The sequence below is a fragment of the Sus scrofa genome, unplaced genomic scaffold (genome assembly GCF_000003025.6).
Source record: "Sus scrofa isolate TJ Tabasco breed Duroc unplaced genomic scaffold, Sscrofa11.1 Contig1966, whole genome shotgun sequence".
In the NCBI taxonomy this organism is placed as follows: domain Eukaryota; kingdom Metazoa; phylum Chordata; class Mammalia; order Artiodactyla; family Suidae; genus Sus; species Sus scrofa.
The window spans coordinates 152,533-158,532 of record NW_018084993.1 but is presented as its reverse complement, the minus strand read 5'-3'; the positions used below and the strand labels follow the sequence as shown (position 1 = coordinate 158,532).

The 6,000-nt window shown below is 33.8% G+C and overlaps 1 pseudogene; it reads right to left on the bottom strand.

Moving 5' to 3' along the window:
- Positions 1 to 2,981: 2,981 nt before the first annotated feature.
- Positions 2,982 to 3,947, bottom strand: LOC100525998 (annotated as a pseudogene).
- Between the last annotated feature and the right edge of the window lie 2,053 nt (positions 3,948 to 6,000).

Sequence of the window (6,000 nt, the reverse complement as noted above, 5' to 3'; positions counted from 1 at the left end):
TATTTCTTAGTGACTAATGCTGTTGAGCATCTCTTACTGTACTTATTATCCATTTGTATATATTCTTTGGAAACTTGGCAATTTAGAGTCTGCCTATTTTTAATTATTTGTCCTTTTTTTAGAATTGTGAAAGTTCTTTATGTGTTGTGGATACAAGTCAGTAATAAGATTTGTGATTTATAAATATTATCTCTCATTCTGTTCATTGCCTTTTCACTTCCTTCTGACTCTCATTTATGCTGGAGTTTTTGTTGGCTTGTGAGTTTATATTTTTAAAACCTTTCTGTGAGACTTCAGTGAATGCTATTTTCAAATAACATTTTTTATAGTGAATATCTGTATGACTTTTGCCAAATGTATGAGCCTACATGTTTAAGTAGCAAGTTAAAAGAAAATTCTTGCCTTGATTTGTTGGAACATACAAAGATCATTTATGACAAGACAAACATATTTTTTAGGAAGCATTTGTTTTCATCTCCACCAAGAATCAGGTTTGAGAGATAGTTTTTGTTTGTTTGCTTGCTTCTTACTTCTGCTCTGTGGGCTTTCTTCTAATTTTCTATTGTTTTTCAGAAATCGAGGCTTTAGCATAGCCTCCAGTCAATCCCCATCCTTGTTCACGCTCAAAGTCTATAATATCCCAAATTCCAAATTCTACTTGTAGGCTCCCTAGGTAATGATATTCTGTAGATGTTCTCAGAATGGGCAGTGTTTTAATACTGCTTTATTTTCCTGGAGTTTAAGGTTCAAACTTAGCCGCAGTTATGATTTTTTACTGTAACATCTATAATTGATCTAAACATTATTTTAAATGATTTTAGCAATTTTATATATTGTGTAACTCAATCTTGAGTGTGCTATACTGACAGACACAAAAATCTCACATAATATTGTATCAACTGGCATATAATCCCATCCACCACTGGATAAGTATTTTGCCACATAAATGCTTAGGATTCCTTTAATATGGGTATGCTGTAATATAAGGCTGAATTTTTTTTGTTTGTTTACTAAATAGAAATAGAGTTAAATATATGATGTCTTATTATAAATACTCTGAACATGCTTTGTTTCTTCTCTTACAGTTGCCTTAATATTTTTATGCATTTAATTTTCCTTTTAATTAATTTGAGAGCCCTAGTTCTTCTAATTTGTTTTCTAAAGTGTATGAGCACCATATACCCTTGTGAATTCTAGTCTTATTAAAAGATAATGCCTTGCAGTAGAGGTGCATTATTCTTTAGCTGTAAGTCAAATTGAATAATATTCTGCTAAAACATAGTTATTTCATCCTTTCTTTATTTATTCAGTAAGTATGTATGAGTTTATGTGTTCCAGTATATATACTAGATAGTAATGAACTTACGGCCTAAAAACAAGGCTGACATTAGCCTATAATTACACAAGTAGTTATTACCATAATTTATATGAAGAAGTGAAATTGCCGCATGGTATAACTACACAAGTAGTTATTACTATAATTTATATGAAGAACTGAAATTGCAGCATGCTATAAATTGCATAATTTGTATGAAGAACTGAAATTGCAACATGCTATAAATTGTAGCATGCTATAAATATTTTAAGTAAAATAAAGACTTTTAAACTGTCCAAGTAAATTTAGGAAAGGTGTTCTAAAATGTAATATTTTATCTGGATCCTATACTGAAAGAAGAGTTAGTGGGGTAAAAAGGTGATAGAAAAGTACTCCTTGTGAAGGGAAAAGCCTGGAAATAGTTCTAAGTTAAGAAGATGCCTGATGCTTTGGAGAACTTGAAAGAAAGTGAATGTGATGCTAAACATTATGAAAAGGAGTAGGTTGGAACAAAATTCTTGAGGCAGGGCATATTATGTAGTTTTGAAGTCCAATTGATATGAACCTACGTCTTTTTAATTTTTTTTTTTTTTTTTTTTTTTTTTTTTGGCCATATCCATGGAATGTGTAAGTTCCTGGGCCAGGGATCAAGCATGTACCACAACAGCAACCCAAGCCACTGCAGTGACAACACTAGATCCTTAACCCACTGCACAACAAAGGACCTCCATGAACCTAAGTCTTAATGGCACAAAATAGTCTTAGTGAAGGAAGAAAATGAGAATTAAACTATAATGACATCACTCTGGATGATTATGGAGAATGTCTTCAATGGAGGAAAAAGAATTTGTGGTGGTCTAGGATCAATTTCAACACTGCTGCCTAGAACAAGCAAGAAATATTTGTCTCTTGAATTGGGAAATTTTATTCAATGATAATGAGATTCCCAATTTAGCATGAACTACCCCCTTTTCAACACTCACAACCCAATTAGACTTTGCTTAGAATAGCAATGAAAGATCAAAGACAAAATGATCTGTAGTTTTATGTAAAGCACTTGGAAAAAAAAATACATGATAAAGTACATAAATTCAAATAGTGTAATTCACATTTATTTATTGAAGTTTGAAAGTCAACTGTGAATACTTATGTCATTTCTTGGATCATTTGGTTTCAAGGCTGTTCTTTGTAGTGCTATAAAAATTGTCCTTCCATTTTTTTTTTTCCTTTTGGTATCTTATATTCACTTTAGCTAACTAACACTCACAATATTACAAAATTTATTCTTATTTTTGTCTCATTGTTTCCAGAGATTAGATTATTTTCCATTGTTGTTTATATCCTTTCAATCATTATTGGTTCAGTTTGCCTCATTTAATGATGTTCACAATTCATTAACCATACATATCTATTAACATCATCTCTAATAGAATTTACCACATATTTTATATTTATTTATTCAATAGTGAATATATATTGAATCTGCAGGGTATTCAGTGCTTTTGTATGTTTATTTTGCTGTAGATCACTAATTATCATTATAACAGCATTAACAGAAAATTTAAAATATTTATTATTTTTTTCTATACCAGTTATGACTATGACATAAGAGAGTGAAATTATATTACATACAGTCTGTTCACATTGTATTAGCATTATATTCAAAAGTTGTGTTAGTAATATAGTGCTAAAATCTAGAAGTTCTGTGTGGAGCTAGTATTTTTGGAACCATAATTTTCTCATGGCCTCTTGCATTTTCTCATTTCTCAAAGTGTAAATAATAGGATTCAGTAAGGGTGTGATAACAGTGTAAAATACAGCAAGGATTTTATTGCCCGCAAAACTACTGAATGGCAGGCATAAATAAAGATACTTGGCCCAAAGAACAGAGTGACCACAGTGATGTGGGCAGACAACATGGACAGAGCCTTGGAGAGCCCTCCAGATGATCTTTGTTGCACAGTTACCAGGATGACAGTATAGGAGACAAGCAGCAGGAGGAAACAGGTAAATGAGAGCAGTCCACTGCCAGCAATGACAAACAATTCCAGGGTGTAGGTGTCCATACAGGCAAGCTTAATCACAAGGGGAAGGTCACAAAATATATTGTCTATGATGTGGGGGCCACAGAAAGGCAAGTTCACTGTTAATACCATCTGACTCATGGTGTGTATAAAGCCAATTGTCCATGAAAGTATAACAAACCCTTTCAGCAACTTGTGGCTCATGATCGTCCTGTAGTGCAAGGGTTTACATATGGCTACATATCTGTCAAAAGCCATGGCTACCAAAAGAGTCGCCTCAGCACCTCCAAAGCAGTGCATAAAGAACATCTGAGCCATGCAGCCCCACATGGAGATGACCTTGTGTTCAGTGAGCAAATCTCTGATCATCTTGGGTGTGGTGACTGTGGAGAGACACATGTCCAGGAAGGAGAGGTTTCCGAGGAGGAAGTACATGGGAGAATGAAGGGTGGAACTGAATGTCACCGTGACCATGATGAGAACGTTTCCCAACACAGTAGCACCATAGATCAAGGAGAATGTCACCAAGAAGACAAACTGAAGTTCCCATCCTACAGAAAATCCTAGTAAATAAACTCGGTCACTACAGATCCATTTTTCAGATCCATTTACTCAACTCAGAAAGGTTCCAGACCTTCTGTACGTACAATGAGATCTTTTTTAAAAAGGCAGGATTAGTACTGACATTTTCTGGTTTCTATTTCATTCAATGTGTTAGTTAAATCATGGATCTTTTTGAACCTGATTTCTCAAATCCCGTATTATCATTGTTCAGCGTTAAGTATTTGTGTGTTGTGTATGACTGGAGGTATGCAATAGCTTGGAAGTAAATAGTTAAATGATTCAGTCTGAAGGTATAGATTTTGCTTTGGTTGTAATGTATTACACTACGTCCTCTTTACTTAACCTTTGGACATCATCCATAGGATCTAGAGTGGTGAAAAATAAGTGGTAACAATTATGTGATTATTATGAGGAAAGCCTTCTTCTAAGTATTTCACATACTTTAACATACTTAGTGTTCATAACAGTCTCATGAAGTATTATAATTATACTAATTTTACATATAAGGAAACTCTGGCATAGGTGTATTAAATGACTAACTCATGATTACATACTAATAAGAATCAAAACAGGTATTCAGTTCCCATCAGTCTGACCAGCATCTGGGCTTATAGCAATAGACCATTTTACCTCCAGAATTAAAGGAATGTATATTTATGGGCAAGTTACTACATATTGATTAAATTCATCTGTTCCATTCATATGGATCACAGCAGATATTATTCAGCAAGTATGATGGAATCTTTCTATTAATTAACTACACTTTTTTCTTTATGCAGAATGAATCAATGCACTGTATCTAGAGAGTTTATCACCTAGAGAGATTAATTTACAAACAAAAAAACAATCAAACATATAAGAAAATATTTAGTTTAGCACATGATGTATCAAAGATGCTGTAAGAATTTTTTGAAATGGTGAACTAATTCCAAGTGTTACTTTCAAGATACAGTTTCAAGCTTAGTTGTCCCTATCTTTAAACTACTTAAAATATAGAGAGAGTACTACTGGTCAATAAACAAAAAAGGACCAGTCTTAGAAAATGGATGAGGGCTTATAGGAAGAAAAGAATTAATAGCAATGTATAGAGTGCTATATTTGGAAAAGTGACTGAATTAAGGCTTTTCTTATTTTTTATTTTTTTATTAGTCAAATGAATTTATCACATCTATAGTTGTATAATGATCATCACAGTCCAATTTCACAGGATTTCCATCCCACAACCCAAGCACATCCCCTCACCCCCCAAACTGTCTCCTCCAGAGACCATAAATTTTTCAATGTCTGTGATCAGCATCTGTTCTGCAAAGAAGTTCAGTCTGTCCTTTTTTTAAGATTCCGCATGTCAGGAAAAGGGACTGAATTAAGTTTTAAAATGCATAGGAAGTGTCTGTTTTCTTTTCTCTAGTGACCTGTAATTCCGTTGTTTTCAATTCTACTCAGTCTCCTTCAAAATATCATATCACTATTATCCAACCTTAATTTCCTGAGTTGCTCTCTTATCTCAGATGTTGTTAAGAAATGGTCATGGCCTAACAATTAGGGGAAATAAAAATGAAAATAATGTAGATCACCATCCAGGAGTGTACAGAGTGGGTGCTAAACAGTGGACTGTGGACCTGGAGGGGCACACAGAGCACAGCGCCGCACCACACCTCTATGAAGGGCGGTATTACATGGTTATCACATGAGTGGGCAGGATTATTGATAGTGACACCTTTGTGACAGTAATTGCAGTAATTAAATGCACTTTGGAGGAATGACAAGGCTTGATAATTGTTAGACAATGACTATGCCAGCTATAATTTCAGAACCAATGCCTTCGTTAGATGGAATTTTATGCCCCGGGATACAACAAACAATAGGAAAACCTGCACATGAAATTAATTCAGTTAAGCATAACTTGATTAACAAAGAATTATTTTGGCCTTTTAATTTATTTCAGAGGGAAGTCTGGTATTCATTTATGTTGTTGACTTTACCAGCATTTGTTTCTCTTTTTCTTCTCCTTCCTTTCTATGCAAGCTTTATCAAAATATTTATTTGGTTCTGCACTTAATTCACCTATTCTTATACTATGAGGGTACAAAGGCAATA